The 16,823-nt window shown below is 49.5% G+C and overlaps 1 protein-coding gene and 1 long non-coding RNA gene across 5 annotated transcripts in view; one reads left to right on the top strand and one right to left on the bottom strand.

The window, feature by feature from the left end:
• The window catches only part of PLEKHA7 (pleckstrin homology domain containing A7), a 243,919-nt gene that overhangs the window by 198,249 nt on the left and 28,847 nt on the right, over window positions 1–16,823 (bottom strand). The gene's annotated exons all lie outside the window — the stretch shown is intronic.
• LOC103170295 overlaps window positions 1–16,823 on the top strand; it is a 61,481-nt gene that overhangs the window by 18,564 nt on the left and 26,094 nt on the right. Inside the window, exon 3 of the long non-coding RNA XR_486077.2 lies at window positions 3,733–3,826. This is a non-coding gene — a long non-coding RNA (uncharacterized LOC103170295). The remainder of the gene's footprint in view (window positions 1–3,732; window positions 3,827–16,823) is intronic.

The raw sequence follows: 16,823 nt of genomic DNA, 5'->3' as shown, positions 1-16,823 counted from the left end.
CAAGGGAGAAGAAAGGGTGTACTAACAAATAAGTAGGTAGGGGGAGGCAGGGAAGGAAGTGGAAAAGGAGGAAGGGAGGAATGGAAAAGGGAAAAGGGAAAGGGGGAGGAAGAAGGGGAGGAGGAGAAATGGGAGGGAAGACTATGAAGAGTCAGAAGCAGCCACCACTGCGATTATAGCCTCATTATTACCTGACTAAAAATAACCTCATCTGGTTCTTTCAGATTAATAAGGTATATTCAACTTACTTTTGACCTTTGCCAGAGATATGAAAGGAACCTTCAGGTTTTAAAAGAAAACTGCACAACGGACATTCTTTTTGCCCTTTAAAAAGATTATAGGCATCACAATCATTTCCTACTATCTGACGGCACAAACTCCAAGGACAGGGAATTCTCTGGCAGGTCACGCTTATGTTGGACAATCAATCAATGGTATCTACTGAGTGCTTACTGTATGCAGACCACTGTACTAAGCGCTTGAGAGAGTACAATATGACAGAGTCGGTAGACACAAGCAGAGACTGTAGTAAATGCTTGCAATAGCACAATAGAATTGGCAGACCCTATCCCTCTAGATTATGGATTCCAAGTCCATCAATCATTTAGTCGTACTGTTTGAGCGCTTACTGTATATGAATCACATTAATAGAAATAAATCATATTTATCCTCAGTCATATTTACTGAGTGCTTACTAAGTGCAGAGCAGTCTAGAAGGTACTCTAGGTACACCACTACCTATTGCTGCTCTGCCTATTCCACCTGAAATACTCAACCAACCAGGTTCTTACTGAAAACCAAGAGACTGAGTCTCCCCCAGACCAACACATTTCTACGAAAATACCTGAAGTGGTTTTATCAGTAACAGAAATAATAATAATGGTATTTGTTTAGCGCTTCATATATGCCAAGCACCATATTAAGTGCTGGGGTGGATACAAAATAAGCAAGTCCCACATGGGGCTCACAGTCTAAGTATGAAGGAGAACGGGTATTGAATTCCCATTTCTCAGATGAAGGAACTGAGGCCTAGAGGAGTGAAGTAACTTGCCCAAGGTCACACGGCAGGCAAGTGGCAGAGCCAGGATTAGAACCCAGGTCCTCTGACTTATTATTACATTTGTTAGGCACTTACTATATGCCAGGCACTGTACTAAGTGCTGGGGGGGATACAAGCAAATCGGGTTGGACACAGTTTGTACTCTCCCAAGTGCTTAGTACAGTGATCTGCAGAGAGTAAGCACTCAATAAATACCATTCAATGAATGAATGAACACGGATGAGAGGTAGGCAGCAAGACAGATGAGACTGAGGTACAGTGAGAAGGTTGGCATTAGAGGAGTGAAGTGTGTGGGCTGGATTGTGTATTTATCAAACACTTACTGTGTGCAGAGCACTGTACTAAGTGCATGGGACAGCACAATATACCAGAGTCAGTGGACACATTCCCTGGCCACAAGGAGCTCCCTGATGCCCCCCAGGTGAACACTGGGGGTAGGGTCCCACAGAGCCAGGGCCCACTACCAGCTAGGTCTGCTAAAAGGGAACGATGACACCAGTAATAAGAATCATGGTCTTCGTTAAGCGCTTCCTCAATATCAAGCACAATATTACGCCCTGGGAGAGATACAGGATAATCAGGTCGAACATAGTCCCCAACCCACATAGGACTCACGGCCGAAGGAGGAGGGAGAACGGGTATTCAGTGCCCATTCTGTAGCTGAGAAAAGTGAGGCACCAAGAAGTGAAGGGAATTGCTCAAGATCACGCAGCAGGTAAGTGGCAGAGTGGGATTAGAATCTGGGTTCCCTAACTCCCAGGCCTGTGCTCTTTCTGCTCTGATTGTGGATAGAGATGTGCCACAATTAGGGCTTGCTGGGCCCACCCCAAGTACCCTGTATCCATTCTGTGGGGTGACTAGTTCCTTAATGTCAGCTCATTGTGGGCAGGGAACGAGTCAACCAACTCTATTGCCTTATACTCTCCCAAGTGCTTAGTCCAGTGCTCTGCACACAGTAAACGCTCAATAAGTACCACTGATTCATTGATCACTACCTCCCTACTGTTAACCATTTCACTGCTTGTACTGTACAAGTTTGTACTGCATTTTGATACAGTACAAATTTTGATATAGTGAAATTTTGATAATTTTAAGGTATTTTGATTACCGTATTTATTTAGGCTTACTAAGTGCTTGACACATAGTTCTAAGCGCTGGGATAGAACATAAATAGGTCAGACCCAGTTCCTGTCCCTTGTGGGGCTTACAGTTTAAGTAGGAGGGAGAATGTGTATTGAATCCCCATTTTACAATTGAGAAAACTGAGGTACAGAGAAGATACATGACTTGCCCAAGGTTCCACAACAGACAACTGGCAGATCCAGGAGTAGAACCCAGGTCTTCTAATTCCCAGTCCCATGTTCTTTCCACTAGGCCAGACTGCTTCCTCTATTTCCCAGGAAATTCTAAATCTGTCCATCACTGTTTCCTGTCTCTCAGGGATACTGGTTGTTGGTGGAGTGGTTGCTGGAGGTTGGAGACTAAAGGCTAGGGAAGCAGCATGGCACAGTGGAAAACAGCATGGGCCAGGGAGTCAGACAATTCTGCCAATTGCTGTGTGACCTTGGGCAAGTCACTTCACTTCCCTGGGCCTCAGTGATCTCATCTGTAAAATGGGGATCAAGACTGTGATCCCCATGTGGAGCAGGGACTGTGTCCAACCCAACTTGTATCCATCTTGGTGCTTAGAGCAGTGCCTGGCACATAGTAAGCACTTAAATACTAGATACCAATTTAATGTTGATATTAAGTAAATAACAATGATGATGATTATCATTGATAATAATAATAATAAATTGGGGCTTGGGTCTACCAGTTAATTTTGCTATCTGTGCTCAGAGAATTGGCTGAACTAGTGAAATGTGACCTCCCGCTGCCTGCCAGAGACTCACCCTCAATGATTCTCCCTTCTCTTCCTATGTTCTAATATTCCTCAGACACCATTCTGTCTAGTACTCTGCAGCCACTTTCACAATAGTAACCATCATTGAATTTGTAAAGCACTTACTATGTGCCCCGCACTGTACTAAGTAATGCGGTTGCTACAAGAAAATCAGGTTGATCACAGTCGCTGTCCCACAGGGGGCTCACAGTCTAAGTTGGAGGGAGAACAAGTATTTCATCTCCATTTTACAGATGAGGAAACAGAGGCCCAAAGACGTTACGTGACTTGTCCAAGGTCATATCAGGAGTAATAATAATAATAATAATGTTGGTATTTGTTAAGCGCTTACTATGTGCCGAGCACTGTTCTAAGCGCTGGGGTAGACATAGGGGAATCAGGTTGTCCCACGTGGGGCTCACAGTCTTAATCCCCATTTTACAGATGAGGGAACTGAGGCACAGAGAAGTTAAGTGACTCGCCCACAGTCACACAGCCGACAAGTGGCAGAGCTGGGATTCGAACTCATGAGCCCTGACTCCAAAGCCCATGCTCTTTCCACTGAGCCACGCTGCTTCTAAGGAGTAGTGGAGGAGAGATTAGCACTCAGGTCTTCTGAGCCCCTGGCTCAGACTCTTTCCACTAGTCCCTGCAGTTTCTTCATTCATTCATACTTGCTGAGTGCTTGCTGTGTGCAGAGCACTGTAATAAGCACTTGGGAGAGTGCAATATAACTCAAATGCATTCTCTTGTCCTCTCTTCCTGCCCCACTTCAACTTGATGAATGCAGTCTATCTGGGGCACAGAAGGGTCCCGGAAAAAGCCCCCTCGGAAGTCTCCGGAGCAGAAAGGCAGCCTAGTGTTCCGGATCTCTTTCCTCTCAGGTAAGATTCCGTTACCCTATTCGGTTACCTAAGTATCCATGACCTCGCTTGGATCTTGCCCCCGTCTGCTCAGTTACAAAGTGGGCAGAATAAACCAACTGCATTTTTGAAACGCCATAGTTTGTCCCAGACAATGTCACAAACGTAGCGGACCAACCCAAATCTAATCTGGCTCTTCGGTTAAAAGAAAGAAAAAATGAAGGGAAAGGAAGGAGAGGAATGCCTAGCTGGTATTCAGGGTCAAAGAAAACTGCAATTCAAATGCAGTCGGCTATACCACAGCAGACGCATTTCAACAGTACTACCATTGTCTCCATCCATAAATGGGAAGCGAGCGGTTGCCATGGTGTTGGAATGCCACACTCCCTCCCTCCCTCAGAAGTCCCCAAACCACCCCCCACCCTCTATCTCTATTGCCTTCGCGCCAAACCCTCTCAGCGCTTCACAACTTGGGAGAGAAATTGGATCTTTGGTGATGAGGGTGGAGGGCGTGGTGGTAGGGGTTAGAAGAAGAAAAGCACTAATTTATTCCCCCTTCTTAAAAAAAATTTAAATGGAATTTGTTAAGCACTTACTATGTGCCAGGCACTGCTCTAAGCACTAAGGTAGATGCAAGCTAATGATGATGACGATTATGGCACTTGTTAAGTGCTCACTATGTGCCAAGCACTGTTCTAAGCACTAGGGTAGATACGAGTTAATCAGGTTGGACCCAATCCTTGTCCCACATAGGGGCTCATAGGCTTAATCCCCATTTTACCGATGAGGTAAATGAGGCCCAGAGAAATGAACTGACCTGCCCAAGGCCCCATAGCAGACAAGTGGTAGAGCCGGAACTAGAACCCAGGTCTTTCCAACTCCCAGGCCTGTGCCCTATCCACTAGTTTTAGCTGCTTCCCTCCAAAGGAAACCCTTTTTATCAAATCTAAATATTTGGCTATTGTACTTATTCAATCATTAAACTAGGTTATACAGGATGTGGGTCTCTTCGATGGTGTTGAACGCATTTTTGAAAAAAAGACAAAAAACAAACAATGAGGCGGGTTTCTCTCCCTCTGGGGAGGGAAAGAAAGGAGCAGCTTCTGGAAGAGGCCCAGACGCACTGTGGAGAAAAACCTCACCACCAAAGGATTTTCGAATCCTCTGGCTCCCGCCCATCCCAGGGGGCCAGACGGGGGCCCTCTCCCTGCCAATGTGCATAATTCTGAAGTTCAGAGGTGACAGCGACAACCTCTTTGTGCTGAGCTGCAGCACGGAGGAGGCAGGGGCCTGGGCCGACAGGATGGCTTTATGAGGCCTAGACGCGTAGGCTGCTGGGTGAGCGCTTGGCGTCCCCGAGGCTGACAGGGTGCCGTTGGCATCTGGGGACGAGGGGGGGGGGGGACCCAAAGCGGCCCCCACCGGAACAGAGGAATGCAGAAACTCCCCCTGCCCCTCAGCCCAGAGGGGGTCAGGAGTTGAACCTTGACCTGGAGGAGCCTTCAATCAATGGTATTTGTTGAGCACTTCCTATGTGCAGAGCACTATACTAAGCACCTGGGAGAGTACAATACAACAGCCACATTCCCTGCCCACAACGAGCTTACAGTCTAGAGGGGGAGACAGACATTAATAGAAGTAAATAAATTATTGATATGGACATAGCACTTTGGGCCTGGGTGGAGGGATGAATATTCATTCATTCAATAGTATTTATTGAGCGCTTACTATGTGCAGAGCACTGTACTAAGCGCTTGGGATGAACAAGTCGGCAACAGATAGAGACAGTCCCTGCCGTTTGACGGGCTTACAGTCTAATCGGGGGAGACGGACAGACAAGAACAATGGCACTAAACAGCGTCAAGGGGAAGAACATCTCGTAAAAACAATGGCAACTAAATAGAATCAAGGCGATGTACAATTCATTAACAAAATAAATAGGGTAATGAAAATATATACAGTTGAGCAGACGGGTACAGTGCTGTGGGGATGGGAAGGGAGAGGTGGAGGAGCAGAGGGAAAAGGGGAAAATGAGGCTTTAGCTGCGGAGAGGTAAAGGGGGGATGGCAGAGGGAGTAGAGGGGGAAGAGGAGCTCAGTCTGGGAAGGCCTCTTGGAGGAGGTGATTTTTAAGTAAGGTTTTGAAGAGGGAAAGAGAATCAGTTTGGCGGAGGTGAGGAGGGAGGGCGTTCCAGGACCGCGGGAGGACGTGACCCAGGGGTCGACGGCGGGATAGGCGAGACCGAGGGACGGCGAGGAGGTGGGCGGCAGAGGAGCGGAGCGTGCGGGGTGGGCGGTAGAAAGAGAGAAGGGAGGAGAGGTAGGAAGGGGCAAGGTGATGGAGAGCCTTGAAGCCTAGAGTGAGGAGTTTTTGTTTGGAGCGGAGGTCGATAGGCAACCACTGGAGTTGTTTAAGAAGGGGAGTGACATGCCCAGATCGTTTCTGCAGGAAGATGAGCCGGGCAGCGGAGTGAAGAATAGACCGGAGCGGGGCGAGAGAGGAGGAAGGGAGGTCAGAGAGAAGGCTGACACAGTAGTCTAGCCGGGATATAACGAGAGCCCGTAATAGTAAGGTAGCCGTTTGGGTGGAGAGGAAAGGGCGGATCTTGGCGATATTGTAGAGGTGAAACCGGCAGGTCTTGGTAACGGATAGGATGTGTGGGGTGAACGAGAGGGACGAGTCAAGGATGACACCGAGATTGCGGGCCTGCGGGACGGGAAGGATGGTCGTGCCATCCACGGTGATGGAGAAGTCTGGGAGCGGACCGGGCTTGGGAGGGAAGATGAGGAGCTCAGTCTTGCTCATGTTGAGTTTTAGGTGGCGGGCAGACATCCAGGTGGAGACGTCCCGGAGGCAGGAGGAGATGCGAGCCTGAAGGGAGGGGGAGAGGACAGGGGCGGAGATGTAGATCTGCGTGTCATCTGCGTAGAGATGGTAGTCAAAGCCGTGAGAGCGGATGAGTTCACCGAGGGAGTGAGTGTAAATGGAGAACAGAAGAGGGCCAAGAACTGACCCTTGAGGAACTCCAACAGTTAAAGGATGGGAGGGGGAGGAGGCTCCAGCGTAGGAGACCGAGAATGATCGGCCAGAGAGGTAAGAGGAGAACCAGGAGAGGACAGAGTCCGTGAAGCCAAGGTGAGATAAGGTACGGAGGAGGAGGGGATGGTCGACAGTGTCAAAGGCAGCAGAGAGGTCAAGGAGGATCAGAATGGAGTAGGAGCCATTGGATTTGGCAAGAAGGAGGTCATGGGTGACCTTAGAGAGAGCAGTCTCGGTAGAGTGGAGGGGACGGAAGCCAGATTGGAGGGGGTCTAGGAGAGAATGGGAGTTAAGGAATTCTAGGCATCGATTGTAGACGACTCGTTCTAAGATTTTGGAAAGGAAGGGTAGTAGGGAGATAGGACGATAACTGGAGGGGGAAGTGGGGTCAAGAGCGGGTTTTTTTAGGATGGGGGAGACGTGGGCGTGTTTGAAGGCAGAGGGGAAGGAGCCCTTGGAGATTGAGTGGTTAAAAATAGAAGTTAAGGAAGGGAGGAGGGCAGGGGCGATGGTTTTAAGAAGGTGAGAGGGAATGGGGTCCGAGGCGCAGGTGGAGGGGTGGCACTTGCGAGGAGGGAGGAGATCTCCTCTGAGGATACTGCAGGGAAGGATGGGAAAGTAGGGGAGGGGGTTGTTGGGGGGGAGGGGAGAGGCGGAGGGGTGACTTTGGGGAGCTCAGACCTGATCGTGTTGATTTTCGTGAGGAAATAGGTGGCCAGATCACTAGGGGTGAGAGATGGGGGAGGGGGAGGAACAGGGGGCCTAAGGAGAGAGTTAAAGGTCCGGAACAATCGGCGGGGGTGACGGGCATGGGTGTCGATGAGGGAGGAGAAGAAGCTTTGCCTGGCGGAGGAGAGGGCAGAGTTAAGGCAGGAAAGGATAAATTTGAAGTGTGTGAGGTCGGCTTGGTGCTTGGACTTTCGCCAGCGGCGCTCAGCAGCTCGAGCATAGGAGCGTAGGAGGCGGACGGAGGAGGTGATCCAGGGCTGTGGGTTAGTGGCGCAAGAGCGGCGGAGGGAAAGGGGGGCGAGAGAGTCGAGATGAGTAGTGAGGGTGGAGTTGAGAGCGGAGACCTGATCGTCGAGAGTGGGAAGAGAGGACAGGGCGGCAAGGTGAGGCGAGATGCTATTGGAAAGACGGATGGGATCGAGAGAGCGGAGGTCTCTGTGGGGGCAGTAGCGAAGATCTGCAGGGGGAGGGAGTGTGAGAGATGAGGCAGGTGAGAAGGTTATGGTCCGAGAGAGGGATTTCAGAGTTGGTGAGTGAGGAGATAGTGCAGCGGTAGGAGATGACGAGATCGAGGGTGTGACCGAGTCGGTGAGTGGGCGCGGTATGGTGGAGGAGGAGGTCGGCAGAGTCGAGGAGGGATAGCAGGCGGGCGGCAGAGGAGTCGTCGGGTACATCCGTATGGATGTTGAAGTCTCCAAGGATCAGAGTGGGCAGAGAGAAGGAGAGAAGGAAGGTGAGAAAGGGGTCAAGGTGGTTGAAGAAGTCGGAGGTGGGACCGGGAGGGCGGTAGATGACGGCGACAAGTAACTGGAGTGGGTGGTAGAGGCGAATGATATGGGCTTCGAAGGAGGGGAAGGAGAGGGAGGGGGGAGGAGGGATAGTGCGGAAGCGGCATCGGGGCGAGAGGAGGAAGCCGACGCCTCCTCCCTTACCGGTGAGTCTGGGGGAGTGGGAGAAGGAGAGGCCTCCGCTGGAGAGAGCGGCGGCGGAGACCGTGTCTTCGGGAGAGAGCCACGTTTCCGAAAGGGCGAGGAGGAGGAGAGAGCGGGAGAGGAAAAGGTCATGGATGAAAGGTAGCTTGCCTGTAACAGAGCGGGGGTTCCAGAGGCCACACTTGAAAGTAGCTGTGGGTGCAAGGGGAGGAGGGGGGGAGGGGCGGGGGGAGGGGAGGGTTTGGATGGGAAGGAGGTGGCGGGGCCCTGGACGAGGAGAGGGGGATGAGGGGTGGCGGTGGGACAAGAGGACTGGGATGGGGCGTGGGTGGGGAAGAGAGAAGGGGGGAGGGGGTGAAGAGGGGGTTAGGTGGGGGGAAGAGTAGGGGGAGGGGGAAGAGGGATAAAGGGAATAAAGGGAATGAATAAAGGGAGCAAGTCAGGGAGATGGAGAAGGGAGTGGGAGAGGAGGAAAGGAGGGCTTAATTAGGGAAGGTCTCTTGGAGGAGATGGGCCTTCAATAAGGCTTTGAAGTGGCGGGGAGTAACTGCCTGACGGATATAAAGAGCGAGGGTGTTCCAGGACAGAGGCAGGATGTGGGCGAGAGGTCAGAAGTGAGACGGACAAACAGGATGTCTAAGCAAAAAGAGCCTGGGCCTGGGGGTCACAGGACCTGGGTTCTAATCCCAGCTCCACCACTTGCCTGCTGTGTGACCTGGAGCAAGTCACTTGACTTCTCTGAGCCCTAGTTTCCTCCTCTATACAATGGAGACTCAACAGCTATTCTTCCTCCTCAGACCATGAGCCCGGGGTGAGACAGAGACTGTTAGGCCTGCATGTTCTGTATCTACCCCGATCCTCTGAACAGCATGTAATTTACAGTACAGCCTTAACAACCCTCACCATGAAAATGAATTCAGTGGTCACTCCTCCCCCTTCCCCAGAAAGGTGGTTGATTCACCCACTGGCTGGCAAGGTAGTTGGTGGCTTAATGAGTAACCCAACCCACTGGGCACTGAGTGGCAACTCGGCAGCTCAGAGGATGGAGAGAACATTAACCAGTGCCATGCCAGGGGCTCTCTCAAGCTGAGAAACAGGACTCAGATCCCTAGGTGGGAGACAAAAAGGTAATCCCTCCAAAGGTCTCTGTCACTCATCACTCAAGACCCAGCTACCAGAAACCCAGGGGCCACCGCCTCAAACCTCTGGGCAAGTGTTTGCCCCAAGGCTTACCTAGCTGGAGGGATTCATCCCACACCTCACCCTCCCCCCAACCCAGTTCAAGTTAGAGCGAGCTGTTTCTTGAAGAAGAGCATAAACCCCTTTCCCCAGAATAATAAACAGGGTATCTGTTAAGTGTTTACTCTGTCCCAAACACTGTACTAAGCACTGGGGTAAATCCAAGATAATTAGGTTGGACCTAGTCCCTGTCCCACATGGGACTCACAGTCTAAATGGGAAGGAAAATGGATATTTAATCCCTATTTTACAGATGAGGAAACTGAGGCACAGAGACATTAAATAATAGGCAGAGTGTCACGCATTAAGCCAGCAGCAGAACCAGGATCTTTGGGCACCACTCAGGCTTGCTGTGAAAGGTTTTGTTTCAATCCAATCGATCCAGAGCAGCGTGGCGCAGTGGAAAGAGCACGGGCTTTGGAGTCAGGGCTCATGAGTTCGAATCCCAGCTCTGCCACTTGTCAGCTGTGTGACTGTGGGCAAGTCACTTAACTTCTCTGTGCCTCAGTTCCCTCATCTGTAAAATGGGGATTAAGACTGTGAGCCCCACGTGGGACAACCTGATTCCCCTGTGTTTACCCCAGCGCTTAGAACAGTGCTCTGCACATAGTAAGCGCTTAACAAATACCAACAAATACCAACATTAGTTATTAAGCATCTTGTGTGTTCAGAGCACTGTACTAAGTGCTTGAGAAAGCACAAAGGGATGAGGTGGAAACTACCTGCCAAAGTAAAAAGAGCCCAGGCTCTTGGGAGTCAGGACACCAGGGTTCTAATAATAATGGTCCTGGCTCTGACACTTGTCTGTTGTGAGGCTTGGGGGAGGTCACTGGGCTTCTCTGAGCCTCAGTGTCTTCATCTGTAAAATGGAGTTTCAATACCTGTGAGTCCCATGTGGGACAGGAACCGAGCCCATCCTGATGGTTTTGTATCTGTCCCAGAGCTTAGTACTGTGCCTGGTGCATAGTAAGCACTTAATATCAAAATTGTGCTTATTATAAGCAAGAGGTGCAAAGGAGTAATACCCACTTTCTTCCACTTAATAATTGTAATAATAATTGTGGTATCTGTAAAGCGCTTCCTATGTATCAGCATTCTTTTAAGCGCTGTGGTGGATATAGGCAAATTGGGCTGGACACAGTCCTTGTTCCATGTGGGACTCACAGTCTCAATTCCCACTTTTATAGATGAGGTAACTGAGGTAACTGACCTGCCCACAGTCACACAGCAGACAAGTGGCAGAGTGGAATTAGAACTCAGATCCTTCAACTCCCAGGCCCGGGATCTTACCACTAGGCCACGCTGAGAACACGGGCTTTGGAGTCAGGGGTCATGGGTTCTAATCCCGATTCCGCCACTTGTCTGCCGGGTGACCTTGGGCAAATAACTTCACTTTTCTGTGGCTCAGTTACCTCATCTTTAAAATGGGGATTAAGACTCTGAGCACCACGTGGGACAACCTAATTTCCTTCTATCTTCCCCCGTGCTTAGACCATTGCTTGGCACATAGCAAGTGCTTAGCAGATACCATTATTATTATTATTATTTATTCTCCAGTTGGGGGAGGCCCCCTGAGCAGTACTAGACCCCTCCCAGTTCTCCCAACACACACATATATACACAAAGAGAGAGAGAAAGAGAGAAAGAAATAGAAGTTGAAATGACAGGAAAGAAAAAGTCCAGGAAGAAGGAGTTTGTTTTGTAAAACCCACAGCATTTAACATCCCATCACATTAATTGGCCTGAATGGGAAACTTCCCAAGCCTCCCACAAGCTCCCGCCAAATCCCAAGAAGTATCCAGGGATCTCCAGGGAGCCTTAATCTCCTCGGGAGGAATGTGGGCTGGGCCACTAATCCTCTTGGATCTGTTGATCTGGGCCCCCCTCCCCCCACTTCTGCTCTGCTCTGCTCTCCAGTCAGGACCAGCCCAGGGGGCCAGCACTCAGCAGCACCTCTCTCCCCTCCAGGGGCTCCCCACACTCGGCAAGCTCAGAGTCGGGGGGCGGGGGGGAAGGTTGGGGAGCGATGGCCAGCGGCCTCTGTTCCAGTCAGTCCCTCTCTGCAGACTGGGAGACAGCTGAATTAGAAGCAGAGAAGAGAAGCAGCATGGCCTAGAGAAGCCGTGTGGCCCAGTAGAAAGAGCAAGTCTGGACCTTGGAGAACTCATTCGCTCCCACAGCTTCAACTACCACCTCTATGTGGATAATACCCAAATCTACGTCTCCAGCCCTGATCTCTCTCCCTCTCTTTAAGTCTCGTATCTCTCCCTGCCTTCAAGATATCTCTACTTGGATATCCTCCTGTCACTTCAGACTTTTCTGTCCAAAACAGAATTCCTTATCTTCCCATCCAAACCCTGTCCTGATTTTCCCATCACTGTAGATGGCACCACCATCCTTCCTGTCCCACAAGCCCATAACCTTGGCATTACCCTTGACTCCTCTCTCTCATTCAACCCACATATTCAATCCATCGCTAAATCCTGATGGTCCCACTTCACATCATCACTAAAATCCATCCTTTCCTCTCCATCCAAACTGCTACTACATTAATACAATCACTCATCCTAATCCACCTGGATTACTGCATTAGCCTCCTTGCTGATCTCCCAGCCTCCTGTCTCTCCCCACTCCAGTCCATACTTCACTCTGCTGCTTGGATCATTTTTCTTCAAAAACACATAGGTCTGGGAGTCAGAGGACCTGGGTTCTAATCCCGGTTCTGCTATATGTCCACTGTGTGACCTTGGGCAAGCCATTTCACATCTCTCTGCCTCAGTTTCCTGTGTAAAATGGGCCTAAAACAGTATCCAATGTGATTATCTTGTCTCTAACCCAGCACTTAGTACAGTGCCAGGCACAGAGTAAGTGCTTAAAAAACCCCACAATTATTATTATTATTATAATAAAACGAATAGTTACATAATGCTTTTCCCCTCCCGGCTGGGGCATCAGTTAAAGAATAAGAGAAGCAGCCATTCTCTCAGGCCCTGTTACGGGGTGGGGAGGAGAGGAGAGGTCTCCAAAGGACCCCCCATTCCTTCTTTGGGCACCAATCTGATAAATAAATTCATCAAGTAAATGTTAACCACACAGCCTAGGCCAGGTGGTTCTTTGGTTTTAGCCTAGAGAAAGATACTGACCTCTGCTTCTCTGATAGCTTAACAGCCAAGGTTGGAGAGAAATCAATTATTTAGTCACAGGACAGACAAGCAGACAGTTGGGCTCAGGGAGAGGGTTAGGCCTATTCTCTTGGTCATAATCATCATCATCATATAATTGAGGTATTTGTTAAGTGCTCCCTCTGTGACAAACACTGTACTAAGTGCTGGGGTAGATATAAGACCATCACATCCAACATGGGGCTTGAATTCTCACTTTATGGATAAGGGAACTGAGGCCCAGAGAAGTGAAGTGACTTATCCAAGGTCACCAGAAGGCAAGTGGTAGAGCTGGCATTAGAACCCAGATCCTCTAACTCCCAGGCCTGTAGTCTTTCTTCTACCCAATGCTGCTTCTCAGTGTAGTCATCTTTTGCTTCCCTCTACCTGTAATTAATTTTGATGTCTCCCATCACATCTAGACCATAAGATCCTTCAGGGCAGGGATGGTGCCCACCAGCCCTATTGTATTGTCCTTCCCAAGCACCTAGTACAGTGCTCTGCAGACAGGAAGCCCTCAATAAAGGAAGCAGCATGACCTCTTGGTCATCCTGGGGCATCAGTAGGGCCTGGGTTCTAATCTCAGCTCCACCACTCATCTGCTATGTGACCTTGGGCAAGTCCTTCACTCCTCTGGGCTTCAGTTACATCATCTGTAAAATGGGGATTAAGACCTTGAGCCTCTTGTGGGACATGGACTATGTCCAACCTGATTAGCTTGTATCTACCCTAGTGCCTAGAACAGTGCCTGACACAGAGTAATCACAACAAATACTATAAGAAAATACAAATGCCACTGAGTCTTCCTGACCCCTCTCCCCACCAAACCTTAGATGACCGGGTATCCGTACGCCTCACTCAGTCCCTGTTAGCATCAGTTAGTCACCACTGCCCTCCTCTCCTTACCCTTGCTGGCACCAACCTGCTGCCCCTCATGGCTAGATTGATGGATAATTTCCAGTGGCCCCAAAAGGATCTGTCTGGGGTCCTCTGCTCCCTCGACCCTCCAGCAAGTGCTCGGTTTCCCCTCCTAAACCTTCCAGTCAATGGTATTAATTGAGGGCTTACTATGTGCAGAGCACTGTACTAAGTGCTTGAGATAATCCAATCCAAAAGAATTAGCAGTCACGCTCCCTGCCCATCACGAGCCTCAGTTTTCTTTCTGCTCTTGGAGGGCGAGGAAGGATAGGCAGGGGAAAACACAAAGGCCATAGTCATCTGGGCTGCAACTGTTCCTTCCGGAAAGGTGTTCTCCCCGCCGCATTCCTTCTCACCTGTTTTCCCAGTTTTAATGAAGGTCACAGCCCTGCCCTCTGTGGAAAAACAGAAGAGGGACGTGACATAGCCTCCAGGAAAGAGCCAGGGCCTGGGAGTCAGGAGCCTGGAGTTCTAGTCCCAACTGTGCCCACTGCCAGCCGGGTGACCTTGGGCACTTCTCCACCTCTCTGGGCTTTGGTTTCCTCATCCGTAAAAGGGGGACAAAAACACCCGCCTCTCCATCTGCACCAAGGATGTTGTGTGGTGACTGATGTGAAAGTCCTTTGGAAAAATAGTAATAATAATAATGATGGCATTTGTTAAGCCCTTATTATGTGTCAAGCACTGTTCTAAGTACTGGGGTAGATACAAGCTAATCAGGTTGGATACAGTCCCTGTCCCATATGGAGCGCACAGTCAATCCCCATTTTACAGATGAGGTAACTGAGGCACAAAGAAGTGAGGTGACTTGCCCAAGGTCATATAGCAGACAAATGGCAGAGCCAGGATTAGAACCCAGGTCCTTTTGATGCCCAGGCCTGAGCTCTATCCACTAGGCCACGCTGCTTCCCACAGAAGTGCTGCCCGCACACCAAGAAGTGTTACTATCTTGTGGCCACTGTGACTACAGCCACCTTTCCTGGGGAGAAGGAAGCTAACTCACCCAAAAGGCTCAGGTTCCTAGCGGCCTGAGGGATTATGCAACAGACCACAGCATGGTGAAGTGGATAGAGAACGGGCCTGGCAATCAGAAGGTCATGGATTCTAATCCCGGCTCCACCACCTCTGCTGGGTGACCTCTGCAAGTCATTTAACTTCTCTGGATCTCAGTTCCCTCATCTCTAAAATGGGGATTGAGGCTGTGAGCCCTACGTGGGGCAGTGATTGTGTCTAACCCGATTTGCTTGTCTCCACTCCAGCGCTTAGTACAGTTCCTGGCACAAAGTACTTAGCAAATACCACAATTATTATTATCTAGACTATGAGCTCATTGTGGGACGCAATGTCACTGTTTATTGTTGAATGTACTTTCCCAAGAGCTTAGTACAGTGCTCTACACACAATAAGCGCTCAATAAATATGATTGAATGAATGAAAAGGCTGTAGTGTTTGGTTGAGGAGAGGCTGCAAACATCCGGCTTTCTCATCAAAACCATCTAGACGGTCTAGCCCGCTGGCTGGGATCTGCAAAGCAGGAATTGCCCAGACAAGCCAGTGGAGTGCGGGTTAATAATAATAATGTTGGTATTTGTTAAGCGCTTATTAGGTGCCGAGCACTGTTCTAACCGCTGGGGGAGATACAGGGTAATCAGGTTGTCCCACGTGGGGCTCACACACTTTTAATCCCTATTTTACAGATGAGGGAACTGAGGCACAGAGAAGTTAAGTGACTTGCCCACAGTCACACAGCTGACAGGTGGCAGAGCTGGGAGTCGAACTCATGACCTCTGACTCCGAAGCCCAGGCTCTTTCCACTGAGCCACGTTGCTTCTCCACACTTTCCCTTGAAAATCCAAAGGGGAGACCTTGGGGATTTTTCCCACCTCTCCATCACCCACCACCTCAAGAGGGAGAGGGGTCCCTGACAAGCTTTAAAGTTTCCCCCCTTCAGGGTCCTGCAGCCAGAGGCCATGACTCCGGTGCCTCTAACAATATATCAAAAAGCTCTGCAAACAGGAGTGTTGCCTCCCTCCCCATCAACCCTGCTTCTGGAAAACTAATACACTGAGAAGCTTCTAAACTTGAACACTGGGGGATAAAACAGCCTTCAGTCAAGTTGACCTGCACTAGTCGTGCTATAGGAGAAGGTCTACATTGCAGGGACTCCCTTGGTTACCCTGACAGTGAGACAACTAGAACACACAGGAGACAAAGAGTTATCACACCACAAAGTGGGTTCAAAAAACCCTGATGGCTAGAGCAGGTTTTAAACCTGCTTCGTGTGAGATGAAGTTGTACAGATGCTGTTTCGACAGATACAAAGACAGGGAGAGAGTCAGAGAGAGACAGGCAAACAAAGACAGAAAAGACAGAGAGAGAAAGACAAAGACAAGGACAGAGATAGAGCAAAAGACAGAAAGAGAGAGAGAAGCACATAGAGAAATACAGAAAAAGAAACAAAGACAGAGGGAGGGGACAGAGAGAGAAAGAAAGACAGAGAAAGAGAGAAAGACAGAGAAAGAGAGAAAGAAGACAGAGAAAGAGAGAAAGACAGAGAGCAAAAGGCAGAAAGACAGAGACACAGAGAGAATCACAGAGAAAGAAAGACAGCGAGAAAGATAGAAAGAGAGGAAGAGAGAGAGAAAGTGAGAAAGAGACAAAGACAGAGGACAGAGAGAGGACAGAGACAGAGAGAGGAGAGAGACAGAGAAAGAAAGACAGGAAGATAGAGCGAAAAACAGGAAGATAGAGAGAGAGAAAAACAGAGAGAGAGATGAAGAGAAGACAGAGACAGACAGAGAGAAAGAAAGAAAGAGAAAAACAGAGACAGAGAGAAACAGCAAAAGAGAGACAGAGAGAGAAAGAGAGGACACAGAGAGAGAAAGAGACAGAGAGAGAGCAAAAGACAGAGAGACAGAAAGAGAAGACAGAGACGGAGAAAGAAAGAGAAAGACAGAGAAAGAGAGAAAGACAGAGCAAGAGAAAGACAGAGAGACAGAC

Source organism: Ornithorhynchus anatinus, chromosome 3 (genome assembly GCF_004115215.2).
Source record: "Ornithorhynchus anatinus isolate Pmale09 chromosome 3, mOrnAna1.pri.v4, whole genome shotgun sequence".
Taxonomy (NCBI): Eukaryota; Metazoa; Chordata; class Mammalia; order Monotremata; family Ornithorhynchidae; genus Ornithorhynchus; species Ornithorhynchus anatinus.
The sequence above is the reverse complement of the archived record's forward strand: the minus strand, read 5'-3'. Positions and strand labels throughout refer to the sequence as shown.